The sequence below is a fragment of the Marmota flaviventris genome, chromosome 9 (genome assembly GCF_047511675.1).
Source record: "Marmota flaviventris isolate mMarFla1 chromosome 9, mMarFla1.hap1, whole genome shotgun sequence".
In the NCBI taxonomy this organism is placed as follows: Eukaryota; Metazoa; Chordata; class Mammalia; order Rodentia; family Sciuridae; genus Marmota; species Marmota flaviventris.
The window spans coordinates 92,999,987-93,013,582 of NC_092506.1; the positions used below are offsets into that span (position 1 = coordinate 92,999,987).

The 13,596-nt window shown below is 34.6% G+C and overlaps 1 pseudogene; it reads right to left on the reverse strand.

The window, feature by feature from the left end:
- Nucleotides 1-219: 219 nt before the first annotated feature.
- LOC114089011 (rRNA N(6)-adenosine-methyltransferase METTL5 pseudogene) lies at nt 220-6,956 on the reverse strand (annotated as a pseudogene).
- Between the last annotated feature and the right edge of the window lie 6,640 nt (nt 6,957-13,596).

Genomic DNA, 13,596 nt, shown 5'->3' on the forward strand with positions numbered 1-13,596 from the left:
TAGTCATGGGGCTGGGATGTAGGTCAGTGGTAGAGGGCTTGCATAGCACACATAAGGTCCTTCATTCAATCCCCAGCACAAAATTTAAAAAAATACATAATAACAATATATTTATTAAACCTCTGGAAAAATACTTATAATTTGTGGTACTTTTTTAATAGACAAAATTTTCATTTATTTTAACTAGGTTTTAAGCTTCGTTTTTATGTTTGGAGGTTTTTAAAAGGAAAACCGAATTAGGTTTACTTCTATATCCACTGGTTTCTATTTATGAAATTTGTAGGATACTGAAAAGTTATATCACAGATCTGCAATAATCTGATATTTTCTATTTTATCTTGATATTTTCATTCTGTTACTTTATTTTGATTATATTCTCTCATTGAGGATTTATGTAAAGAGTACTCTTGCTCTTTCCAATGTATTCTCTAGAAAAGACATATTTTTTTCACTTGATTATTTTTTTTGGTCCCCAAAGGAGGATTCATAATCACTATATCTGATTACATGGACATTCTGGTAGCTACTGAGCATTTATCACATTGAACCATGTCAATGTTTCTTAACTCAAACTTTTCCACATTCCTATTAAATATTTCCCATGCCTCTTCTATATCAAATCCAACACAATTCTGCAATGTGTGGCCTGGCTGGATACTGTTCTAGAAGTAGCTTGCATTTGTTAAATTCATCCATTTGTTGCGTGCAACACTATAGTTCCTTGAGACTTAGTTTCTTTGTTTTTCAAAAGAGTAGGTAATAGTTTATTGGTACTGTATCTCAAGGGGTTTATTGGTACTGTATCTCTAGTACCTCTGCTTAGGTGGGAAGTGTGTGTGTGTGTGTGTGTGTGTGTGTGTATGTATGTTTGTATGTTACTGAGGATTGAACACACAGCTTCACACATACTAGGCAAGCACTCTACCACTGAGCTACATTCCCAGTCCTTTTTAAAATTTTGAATCAGGGTCTCAGTAAGTTGCCCAAGCTGGCCTAGAACTTGTGATCCTCCTGCCTCATTCTTCCAAGTAGCTAGGATTATAGGTGTGGACCTCCACACCCAGCAGCATTCTTTTTAAGTTTAATTTTTATTTATGTTAAAATCACACTTTCACATCATTTAAAACATCACAGTCTATGTATGGTGCCACACACTTGTAATCCCCGTGACTTGGGAAGCTGAGAGCTAAGGATCATGCATTTGAGGCCAACCTCAGTAACTTAGAAAAGGGCTGGGGGAAACTGGGAGTGTAGTTCAATGGGTTCAGTCCCCAGTATAAAAAAGAAAATCATAGTATTGCAGGACTTACAATGGAAAGACAGCAATCTTCACGGCCTAATCCATCTCCAGATTTCTGTTTCTCAAGAGAACCCATTTTAATTATTTTAACTGTTTCTTCGGGTGTGTTCTAGCATTTATATTGACTGACAGCTTTTTTGTTGTTGTTTTGGTTTGGTTTGGTTTGGTTTTTGTTTTGTTTTGTACTAAGAATTTAACCCAGGGATGTTTTACCACTGAGCTATATCCCCAGTCCTTTTTATTTTTTATTTTGAGACAGGGTCTCACTAAGTTATTGAGGCTAGCCTCAGACAGACATGTGATCCTGTCTCAGACTCCTGAGTTCTGACTGCTACTTCTCAATATTTTAAAGTATCAGGTCTACTGATCTACTACAGATATGATCACACCTTGTATGCATCCACTTTTCCTTCTTCAATATCACTGTTTTACTCAATAAATATTCAATGTTTGTTAACACTGTAAATCACTCAGAAAACATCTATCAAGTCACGCATAATCATAGCTCTAAGGTGAGTTAAAAACTATTTTTTTTGTTGTTGTTGGTTTTATAGTAGGAGTTCATTGCAAATCCCCATCTAATAGTCTAGTTCATAAATGAATTCTATGACTTCCTCTGTGTGGTCAGGGTTAGCAGTTGCCTTAAGAGCAGCCCTTGCTTACCTCCAAGGACTTGAAGATGACCCAGTCTACTTAGTCTTTCTGTCAGATGTTTCTAGATAAATGCCTCCAATGTGTTCTGATCATACAAAAGCAAAAATCTTTCCAAAACATCATTTTACAGCAACAAAACTGAATCCACTTAATTTTTATGCAAATGTCAAGTTTACCATTTTATATTGTGACTTTATTTAGAAATTTGTTTTTTAAAACTAGAATATATAATTGAGAACATATAAAATCTAGATTATTTTTTGTGCCAAATGGATTGATGTTTTCATATTTTGAAATTTCCTATTCTTTTGTAGATCAAAACAAATTTCATCAACCCTACTCCTCCTGCCACCCCACACTCTGCTGCCTCCATGAAACCAGTGTCTGGATGTGGATGACCACAATGAAAGTCAGAAAAACCACTGTACTTTTGAAGCAGATCATAAGTAAATTTACAGGCAGCCCTGATTTCTAGGGTTGGCTTGAACTTCCATTGCTATAAACCACAAAAATAAACTCTGGATGAGTTTTCATTCCCCAAGAAAGGAGGAAAAAACCCTCTTAGATGTCATTTTAGTGCATTTCAAGCTAATTGTCAGAGAAGGAGGAATGGAAGGTTCTGGAATGTGGCCTGAGAGAGATCATTATGTAGGAGCATTATACCTCTAATGTGATGTGCTGGGTAGCGTGTTTGAACTGTAAATGCACAATTTGAAAGATTTTCATTTCTCTGGGGTGGTAATTTTTCATAATGCTTACTTTCTTTTCCTCATGTGCATATCTGTATAAAGTCAAAAATTATGTTTCTTTCATACGTTCTTCAAATACTCAGAGCCTTAGAAAATGTTTTTCTTCCTTTCTTTTCCATTCCCTTTCCCTCCTTTCTGTGTCTTTTTGTTTCATATGGTAAAGTTTTATTGCATTATATCCTTGAAGACCATAGGTTCCTCAGCTCTCTGTTTTCCCTTGCATAGACAGAGTGCTCCTTAGAACTTAATGAAATATGAAGCAAGATGAAAACAGTCACTGTCTGAATGTATTAATTCAGACCCATCTATTCACTCAATCTGAGTCTGATGCTAGACAGAGCTGATTTAAGACTGACCCTTTTGTGTTTGTGGTTTGCCTCAGCCAGAGCCCAGCCTCTTCCCAACTACTGCTTATCCACAAACCATCTGTGTCCCTGCCTTGTGTGCCCACACAGATGTGTTTCCTGCTGGCAGGCTTGTTTGGAAGAACTTTTTCAAATTTACTGAAAATCTTTCACAGGCATGCACACATGCAGGGCATGATAAAGAGCTAATGGGAGCTGGAAGCTGATTTAAATACATATTTAAACTACACTGGCTTAAGGTATCTGTTAGTCTTGGCCTTTACCAGTATACTTGTCTTTCGTTTTCATCTTACCTTCTCCACCCAGACATAGTCATTGTTGAAGAACTGGGGAACAGGATAGAAGCCTAAATATGTTTCTGCTAGATTCCCAAACCTCTACCTGATGGCCTGATTGAGGGATTTCACTATCATGATCTTGTTGCATTATAAAAGTACCACAAGTACACATGGTTAGACCAGGTAATAAGTGTCTATAGGAGTTCCCCAGGTAGCTCCCAGAGAACACTAGGTTTTGAGGTGCAGGTGTACACTCAGACCTTGATTATCCTTAGCTCTGCAGTTTAGTTTAAAGTGAATATGCTATGCATTCTCCACTCTTTGATATCAACCCAGAATTATGCCTCAGTGGTCTCCCAAGGCAGCATATGACAGTGAAGAGTAGCACCTATGAAACTGGCAGCCTGGGTTTGATCTCAGCTCTGCCAAATACTAGCTATGCCATATGACCTTGGAACATTCCTTACCTCTCTGTGTCTTAATTTCCTCAGCTGAAAAATAAAGATAATAATCACTATTCATCTCATAAAATGGCAAAAATTAACTGTGCCAATATAAGTCAAGTCCATAAAATATTGCTTGGCACATTGGCAAGTACTGTGTAAACATTAACTGTTATTATTAATTTCACAAAACCTTAAGTTGAGAATGTTTCAAATTAGATTTTTAAAAATATTCTTTATACAACATTTTTTCAACTCTGGGATAATCCCAAATCAGGCAGATTATAGAATGAAACAGTATTTACTTTTTAGATTGTCTTTTTTGGTTTGTATAAACATATTGAGTCCACAAATATTTTGCTTGTTACCAACGATACAGAATTTGAAAAGCTCCATAGAAAGGAGGTTTTTCTCTCATGTAGGAATTAAGATTTTAAAGAAAGAAGCTCTATTCCCTCTAGTTGAGTCTCTAATTCATTCCCTGGGGTGTTCAATGGATAGATAGACTTCTAAGAGGTAGGGTTACCCTGAGGTACGTGGTACTTTGCAAAGAACTTCAGGGGGCTTCTTGCTCAAAGGAGACAGGGCAAGTCCCCTGATGTCAGGTGGGAGGATGAGTTTTCAGAAGTAGCAGACCACTCATTGCTGTCTCTTTCCTCTCAGCTGGAAAAAAAAAATAATGAAGAGGTAGGTAACGGCAGCCCAGTGTCAACTGATCTCTAGGGGTGTTTGATCTGGCTAGCCAGATCGTTTGATCCTTCCCTTTGAATGAGTTCAGGGCAATGTCTTTGCACACATGGAAAGAAATCACTACACTACACTGATGGGGTTAGGAAACCCAGGATTATGATTGTATTCTTTATTTTAATTAAAGGAAGATACACATATTTTTCTTCCATTTGGGAAGGTACATGTTTCTAAAAAGATACAACATTCATTTTGACAAATACATATTGAGTTCTCATTGTGCCAGGCATTACACCAGTCCACAGGAGTCCAGAGGAGAAAGAAACAAAACAGATCATTTTGGAACACTATTAGAGGTTTAAAATAGAGCCCATAATTCTGATGTCCATCCCAGGATAAAATCCCTTTGGAGAGGACATCATGCAGAAGAGACAGCACACAGCAGTGTTCCTTGATTACTATGAAACAGGTAGCATAACTTTTGTTAACGAAACAAACAAAGTTAATATCTGTATCTTTCAATTAGTAAAACAGATTTAAACCAGGTAAGTAACTTACATTTAACCAAGTTAGAGTTAACAGGCTGGTGTGTAAAGTACTTAAGAAGTTTATGTGGCCACACTGTTGTTAGAATATGGTACAGATGAAGCGCAAACTTAAATTCTCCCCATCTGTAGGCCCTGCACAGCCACTTGGGAAATGCCTATTTGGTCACAAATGAGTAAATAAACTGTGACACCACTCATGGAAAAGCGTATCAAAGGGTATTTCTTAACAATAATGGCTCAGAGTACCATACACTGCACCCAGACTATGATTTATTACACCAGTTATCCAGCTAACCATATAGGGCATTAACAAGTGACCCTCCTTTAAAACAAAACAAACAAAAAACCCCCAATAATTTAAATTAAATTATTTTTTGTTTTTCTACATAAAACATTTAGCAAAGTTGTGTAGTGAGTTTCCAATAAGAAATGAATTAAATAGCATTTGCACAGAATGTCTTCAATCTCCCAAAGCCATTTTTTGTTTTTATTTTCTTTGGGGGACATTACATCTAATTGTTATCTTTGTTTCCCGTTTGGAAGACAGATAATTAAAGCTAATGGTTATTTTCCTTTCCTTCACTTTCCCCATCCAGTCAGTAATTTCAATTGATTCTACCTCCTAAATTTTCTTCACCTCTGTTCACTTGTATTCCTCACTTCTTTCATTGTCCCAGTTCAAGTCACTTCAACTTGTCAGAATTTGACAATTTCCTAAGTGATTTTTGAACAAATCATCTTTAAATTTAGATGAGGATATAGTAAGAATCACAAACTAATAATATCAATGAGTACCCACTCACAGAGTGCCAATTACATGCCTGTAACTATGCTAAGTACCCTATATGCTTTATTTAATTCATTTAACCTTAAGAAAAACCCTGCAAAGTAGTTATAATTACTCTCCCCATTTAGCCTAAGTGAGATTAGGCAACTTGCCTAAAGCTACTGGTTAGCTAGTAGTAGATCCGACACATAAACTGTGTCTCCAAAATTAGTGCTCTCAACCACCATACACAGTCCCTGCTCATTTGCCAATTTTTTTTACCTTGAGTAGTACAGCTTCCTTGCAGTATTTAAATCATATTACATTACTACCACAGTGCCCAGCACATTCAAGAAAGTTTTTTTTAATGGATAAATTTAGAATCCATCATACAGAAAAAAGCAAGCTTTGTGTTTTATTTTAACTTCAAGATTATATTTTTCCCTTATTCATATCATTATGAAATGAGAGTTTTTAGGTGATCTCTAATATACCCAGACCCCCATAAGTATTTCTTCAAAGTTCTATTCCTTAGTGAATCATTCTACCATCTATCCAGTTGCCATTCATTAACATGGGCATAATGTTGATTCTTCCTTTTCCTTCACCACCCACCAATTAATCAGTCAATTAAAAGTCCCATCAATCCTACCTTCTAAATATTTGTCAAATCCTTCACACTCTTTGTCCATTGATTTATCCTTCCATTATCTTTGCCTATAGTATTGTAGCAAGCTTTTCAAAGGTGTCGCTACCAAAAATGATAGTACAGTTCATTCTTCATATACTACAATTGGAGTATATTTTTTAAGGTAGAAATCTAATCATTTCACATTTCAGTTTGAAAGCTTTCAGTAGTTCCTCCTTCACAGTGAATAAGGTTCAAACTTCTTGACATTGTGAAATAAGTGACCTGACCCTTCCTTACCTTTCTATATTTTTTAAAGTTTTTGTATATATCATTTTTATTTGCAAAATAAAAAGTGTTAACAAACAATAAAATAAATTTGTTGTTGTGTACCAAATGACAAATAAGAGAATGACAATTGCAACAAAAGCATTCCAACAATCTTCTCTCTGAACCTGACAGGAGGACTATTCAACCCATTTTCCAAAATATTACATCACCAAACCTATCATTTACCCAATTTCTCACTGACCTTCATGTCAGATGTTCTTTATTTCCAACAATATCAATAATAAATATAAATGAATTAGGGCTGGGATTGTGGTTCAGTGGTAGAGTGCTTGCCTAGCATGAATGAGGCACTAGGTTCAATTCTCAGCACTATATATAAACAAAATAAAGTCCATTGACAACTAAAAAAATATTTTAAAGAATATATAAATGAACTAGATATTATAATTAAAAGGTATAAATATTCAACATGTGTAAAAAGCAAACAATAACTATATGTCAAACTTTAAATATCAATATACCAATAGGTTAAAAGCAAAAGAAGGGGGAAATTAGCATGAGAAATCTGAAGGAGAGCTATTAATATAAATAAATTTCAAGAAACAGTATTTTCAGAGATAAAGGGGAACATTTCATAACCAGAATAGGGAAACTTCTTCAAGAAAGTATAACAATCCTAAATGTATATGTACCTAATAACAAGATTTCAAAGTACATAAAGTAAAAATTAATAAAACTAGAATGTCAAATCCACAATCATATTTAGAGATTGTAAGTCCCTTCACTTTGCAAGAAGGAGTAATGATATAGAAGGCTAAACATTATCAGCCATCTTCACCTACTTGTTATTACAGAGAACTATACACAAAAATGACAAGTAGAAAATTAATAAGGTAGACTATATTCTGTCATAAAATAAGCATTGAGAAATTTAAAAAGTTTGAAAGCATGTAGACTGTTTCCTGCATGATTTATTCCATGGAAAATCAATCACCTTAAGATATATAGAACCCCACCTTCACATCTCAACTACTTCAAAATTAAATGGCACACTTATAAATATCTCACAGATAAAAGAAGAAAGCACAAGAAAAGTAAATTAAAAGTGCTTTGAACTAAGATAATAAAAGCTTAAAATATCAGAATCTTTGGGAACAAAATAGTACTCAGATGAACACTTATAACTTAAAGTATTTGTATCAGAAAGAAGCTATATTAACAATCAAATTATTTTCAAATTAGTAAGGAAGGAAAAAAAGTAGGAGCAGAAATATGTGAAATAGAAAAGAATTAATACAGCTAAAAGTTGATAAAAATCTAACAAGTTTAATCAAGAAAAAATTAATATCAGTGGAAAGGAAGCTATCAAAACAACCCCTAAAAATGTATTAAGGTAATAATACAATTGTATAATTACAATTATATGGCTTACATAACTTGGTCTATTTTAGAGGTTTGAAACCCCTGCCTGTTTACATAATCCATGTGAGTGATACCTTTTTTCCCATCCTTTCATCCTCAGTCTGTGGATGTCTTTGCCTTGTGAGGTGAATCTCTTGGAGACAGCATATTGTTGGGTCTTGTTTTTTAATCCAATCCAATTGATGACTTTAGGCCATTAATCTTCAAGGTTATCATTGAGATATGATTTATGTCCCCAGTCATGTTGGTTTATTTCTACTTTATAATTTAAATTAGTTTCTCTCTTTGATTTAATATTTCCTTAGTGTAGTTTCTCCCTTTGTTGATTTTCATGTTTTTTTAAATTTCATCTTTATGGAGTATTTTGATGAGAATATTCTGAAGTTCAGGACTTCTGGCTGTGAGTTTTTTAAATTTTTGTTTTATCATGGAAGGTTTTTATTTCATCTTCAAATCTGAAGCTTAAATTTGCCAAATATAGAATAGATTCTTGGTTGGCATCCATTTTCTTTCAGAGCTTGATATATGTTATTCCAGGACCTCCTTCCTAGCTTTGAGAGTCTTGGTTTAGAAATCAGCTGAGATTCGAATTGGTTTCCTCCTATTTGTAATCTGATGTTTTTCTCTCACAGCCTTTAAAATTTTATCCTTATTTTTTCTGTTTGCTAGAATTTTCATTATAATGTGTCTTGGTGTGGGTCTGTTATAATTTTGTACATTTGGGGTCCTGTAAGCCTCTTGTATTTGATTTTTTATTTTATTCTTTAGATTTGGGAAATTTGATATTATTGCATTGAAAAGATTGTGCATTCCTTTGGTTTGTATCTCCACACCTTCATCTATCCCAATAAATCTTAAATTTGGTCTCTTTATGTTACCCAAAATTCTTGAAAGTTCTATTCATGGTTTCTTAACATCTTCTCTCTGTGGTCAACTCCATTTTCAAGATTATATATTTTGTCTTAATTGCCTGAGGTTCTGACTTCCAAGTGGTCTAGTATTTTGGTGATGCTTTCTATTGAATTTTTAACTTGGTTTATTTTTTTCTTCATTTCAAAGATTTCTGTTTTTCTTTTTTTTTTCAGAATATCTATGTTTTTATTGAAGTGATCTTTTGCTACCAGTGTTTGCTCTCTTACATCATCCTTTACTTCGCAGATTAGTTTAACTAAGTACATTCTAAACTCCATCTCTGACATTTCTTCCACTATGGTAGCAACAGATTCTATTTATTAGAGTATCTTGGTTTGCTAGGGGTGATTTGTTCCCTTGCTTTTTCATGTTGTTTGTGTGTCTGCCCATCTAACAGTATGAATCTGAGGCAGTAGAATTTCTACCCTGTGGTCTTATAGTGTTTCTAAAGGTTTTCCATGCCTCTGTTTAGGGGGAGACAAATAATAACAACCAATGCAAACAATTTACAGCATTGACCAAATAGTTCCCACTGTGACATCTACAATGTTAATTATCACAGTAAACAGAAATGATATGATCAGTTATGCCTATAATAAAAACAGCAAGTGTGCAAAAAGGTTTACATTTTCAAATGGTATACAGGGAGAGAACAGAAGTGATATAGGATGTGATGATTATGAGGGAGAAGGAAAGGTTGAAGTGAAAGGTTAAAGGAAGAGTTAAAGAAAGAAATAATAGAGATTGGCTGTTAGGAGAGGAAAAGAGAGAATCAAGGGAAACAGGCAGGAAAAAATATTTATATAAAGTAAAAATTTAAATTAAAATAAAAGAATAATTCCCCAGCTCTGCCAAAAATAAATAAAAATAAAAGAATATAAAACAAAACTAAACTATACTAATCAGACATCCTAAGTTTACAAAAACTAATCCATGTAAAATAACTGGCTTCAAAAATGCTAGAGATGAGAAGAAAAAAAATAGGAAACTGTATAAATGTCCATGTAGCATTAAGGTCACAATTAAACAGTGAATAATAATAATAATAATAATAATAATAATAAAAACTTTGATGAAAGTTAAAGAATTCTTTCCATTGCAGTTCAAATTATTCTCAGCTTCTCTTCTCAACAGTTGTAGGTGGGGTCTTCTGGAGTGTCTACCTTTCCATATTTTGCCATCCCTGTTTTTCCCTGTCTCTCTCAATGAGTTAAGTCACATTGAACATTTCTCCCTGTACACATTGTGTTTTGTTTTGCTTCTAGTGTTTTGCATGTGTTGTCTGGGGAAACCCTAAGCCCTTCAGCTAGGATTGGCATCTCTCCTACTCACTGTCACCCTTTTCCTGGGTTAATGCTGTTTTTAACATATGGTTTGCTTTTCTATATCATCTTCTCTCCCATCCTCCCTCAAGACAGTTGAATCTGAAGGATAGAGTCATGCCCTTTTAGTTCACCCTGACCCCTGGTGCCTAACTTTGTGTCTAGAGTATAATAGTTATTAACACATTTTAATGAACTTTTTATTTTAGAATAGTTTTAGATTTACAGAGAATTCCCTTATATTAGCACCCAGCTTCCCATATTGTTAACTTTAAGACATTCACCACAACTAATAGACCAATAGTGACACCTTATTATTAACTAACATCCATACATTATTCAGATTTCCGTGGTTTTTATCTCATGTCTTTTTTCTGTTTGAGGATACAATTCAGGATACATAACATTTAAAAGTTATATCTCCTTAGACATACATCTCCTTTGATTGTTTCTCAGATTTTCCTTGTTTTTTTTTTTTTTTTATGATCATGAGAGTTTTGAGAAGTACTAAATAGGTACTTTGTGGAATGTTCTCCAATTAGAATTCATCTGAAGTTTTCATCATGATTAGACTAGATTTTGGGGGGCTTTGTGAAGGGAAACCTTAGGAGTAAAGTACCATTTTCATCATATTAAGTCAAGTTACCTGCTGTTAACCTGATGTCTCACTGGTGATATTAGCCTTCAACACTTAACCAAGGCAGTACCTGTCAGATTTCTCTACTTTGCTTTTTTTGGGGGTCAATTTGCATACTGTACTGGGAAAATCTGTAAGTCCTGCCTTCACTTAAAGGGTAAGGAGTTACATTTCACCTCCTTGAGTGTAGACTATCCACATAAACTATTTGAAATTCTTTTGTATAAGAGATTTATATATTCTCCACATTTATTTATTTGGTCATATATTTACATCAGTATGAAACCATGAATCTTTATGTTATGCTTTGGGCCATAATCAGTTTTACTTTATTTTCATTGCTTAGATTATTCTAATTTTGGGGCATTGAGAGCTCTTTCAGTTTGCAGCTGTGTTTATTTGACATACCCTACATTGTCTGTCTTGAGCACTTCAGGTTCATCTTGCCCTCCCCCGGCCCTAAATAAACTATTGTCCAAGGATCCCTGGGTCCCTTTATTGTTGAATGTATTATAAGCCATGATCAGAATGTTGGGTGCACACTAACCAACTTAAATTAAAATTCAGATTCATATTTAAAAGCCACAAAATTGCAAAAAAAATAATGTATGTTCCCACCACCAAAAATGAATAATCCTTCTTTATTTTCCATTTTTATTTTAAGAAAAAAAACTTATAAAATTAAAGGTTATTTTCCCTCTCCCTATGCTTAAGCCCTGAGTCTTTTCCCAAAGGTAATGAACCAACCACAATCTTAAGTTGCTGTATAGACATTTCTCTCAACTATGCATGGAATGTTTGCAGAAAAAAATATATTATTAAAAAACTGGCTTTGATTGGGGCTGAGTTCCCCCATTTCTGGGCTATTCTAGTTGGTAGTTGTGTGTCTGTCTTCTGCCATTTGTTCATATATGCGTTTCCTCACGATCCTCTTAGAGCTGCTATTCCACTTGTCTCTCCTCTCCAGAGGTGACTCCTCTCTGCTGCCACTTCCCAGACACTGTGTTCTCCAGTCTGTCTTATCCCATCTCAGAATGAAGAAGACTGATGTTGTAAGCTTTGTGAAAGCAAATTGTAAACTTAGAAGTGCTGTGCAAATAAAAATCTTACAGCTCTGCCCACCCCACGCCCCAGAAAATAGCACCTGGAGAATAATTTATTTGTTTGGAGTACCTGACTCCTTATCGCTATTTTTTATTTTATTAATATTGTATTAATTGTACTTTTTAGTGGGGCTCAGTGTGATATTTTCAAATATGCATATAGTATGAGCTTAATAACATTATCAGTTGTTTCTAGTTCTTCTTCAATTGTACTTCTGAAGGGTTGAGGCTGCCAAGGTGGGTATCTGGAAATCAAGATAGTTAGTTACATCTATTGTTCTTTATTTTTATTTTCCTTATAAATACCCTTCCTCAAGATACAAGAATAATGCCCAAAATAGAGGGAAAAAAAACCTTAGTATTGAAGCTCATGAAACTAATAATTTCTCCAGCAAGTGACTTAAAATGAAAGGTTTATTATATATTATATATTTATAAAGTGAGAGGCTATAGTTGTAATCTTCATCCCCTGAACTGTCTACTCTGTGAACTGTGTGGATGGTGTTCTGGTCCACTTACCTCAGGAGCAGAAATTTTTGGTTTGGGTCTTTTGTCCCCTAATTAGTAAATATATCTAATTTCTTCCCACAGTTCACACTTACTTAGACAAAAGCAGATTTGGAAGTACGGTTTGCCTAGCATCTGGATAGTCAACAGAGGCACAATGAAGCACTTCTTGAGGTAAGTGACTGTGGCTTCCTGGATGAGCCCACTAGAGCCAAGAAACTTTTTTGCCAGTTAGGGTAGTATTTCTGTTCACCATTTGTAATCCTATGACCAGGTCTGCTGTTTTGTCATTTTGGACAAGAATAATTTGGTCATAAAGTTCCTCCGCCAACCCTCAATGCACATTGATCCTGTGACAGAGCACTTGTAGGAGACAAAAGAACATGGGCACAAAATCATGAGTAGTTTGGACAACCTTGATGGCGTGTGTCTCTAAAGAATGGTATGGTATGCTGCTGGGCTGAAAGCTGAGGCTTAAGGAGCCAGCAGTCAAGGAACCAACTAATACATTTGTATAAAATTATTTCCTGAAATAAGTAATTTTAAATATCCCTTAATTTAGATTTTGGTTGGCTGGCCAATCTGAACAAGATTAGCCTAGTTTCTTCTAGGCTCTGCTCTTGCTACCTCAATGATATTTCTGAAATCTGTATTTATGATTGGTTTTCTGAAGACTGAATAGCTTGAGTATGTTGTATGATGGTGTGTTTAGGGTGTTTTTGTTTTGAGACTTATATTTAGGATGATTTTCAAGAGGACTAATGGAATTCCCTGTGAAATTTTATACCATATTAAAATATAACAAAATAAAGTCACTCTCATCCTGAATGTTAGAAAATTCAACACACTTTCCAGAAGACTGGCATTCTCTGCCTCAAGATAGTGACTTACCTTAATGCACATTCTTATTTTGCTCTGATTTTTCTCTAAGGAAATCATTAGTGGGCTTGTTTCTTTTAGGAAATTGATTCTTTCAGTGGCTGC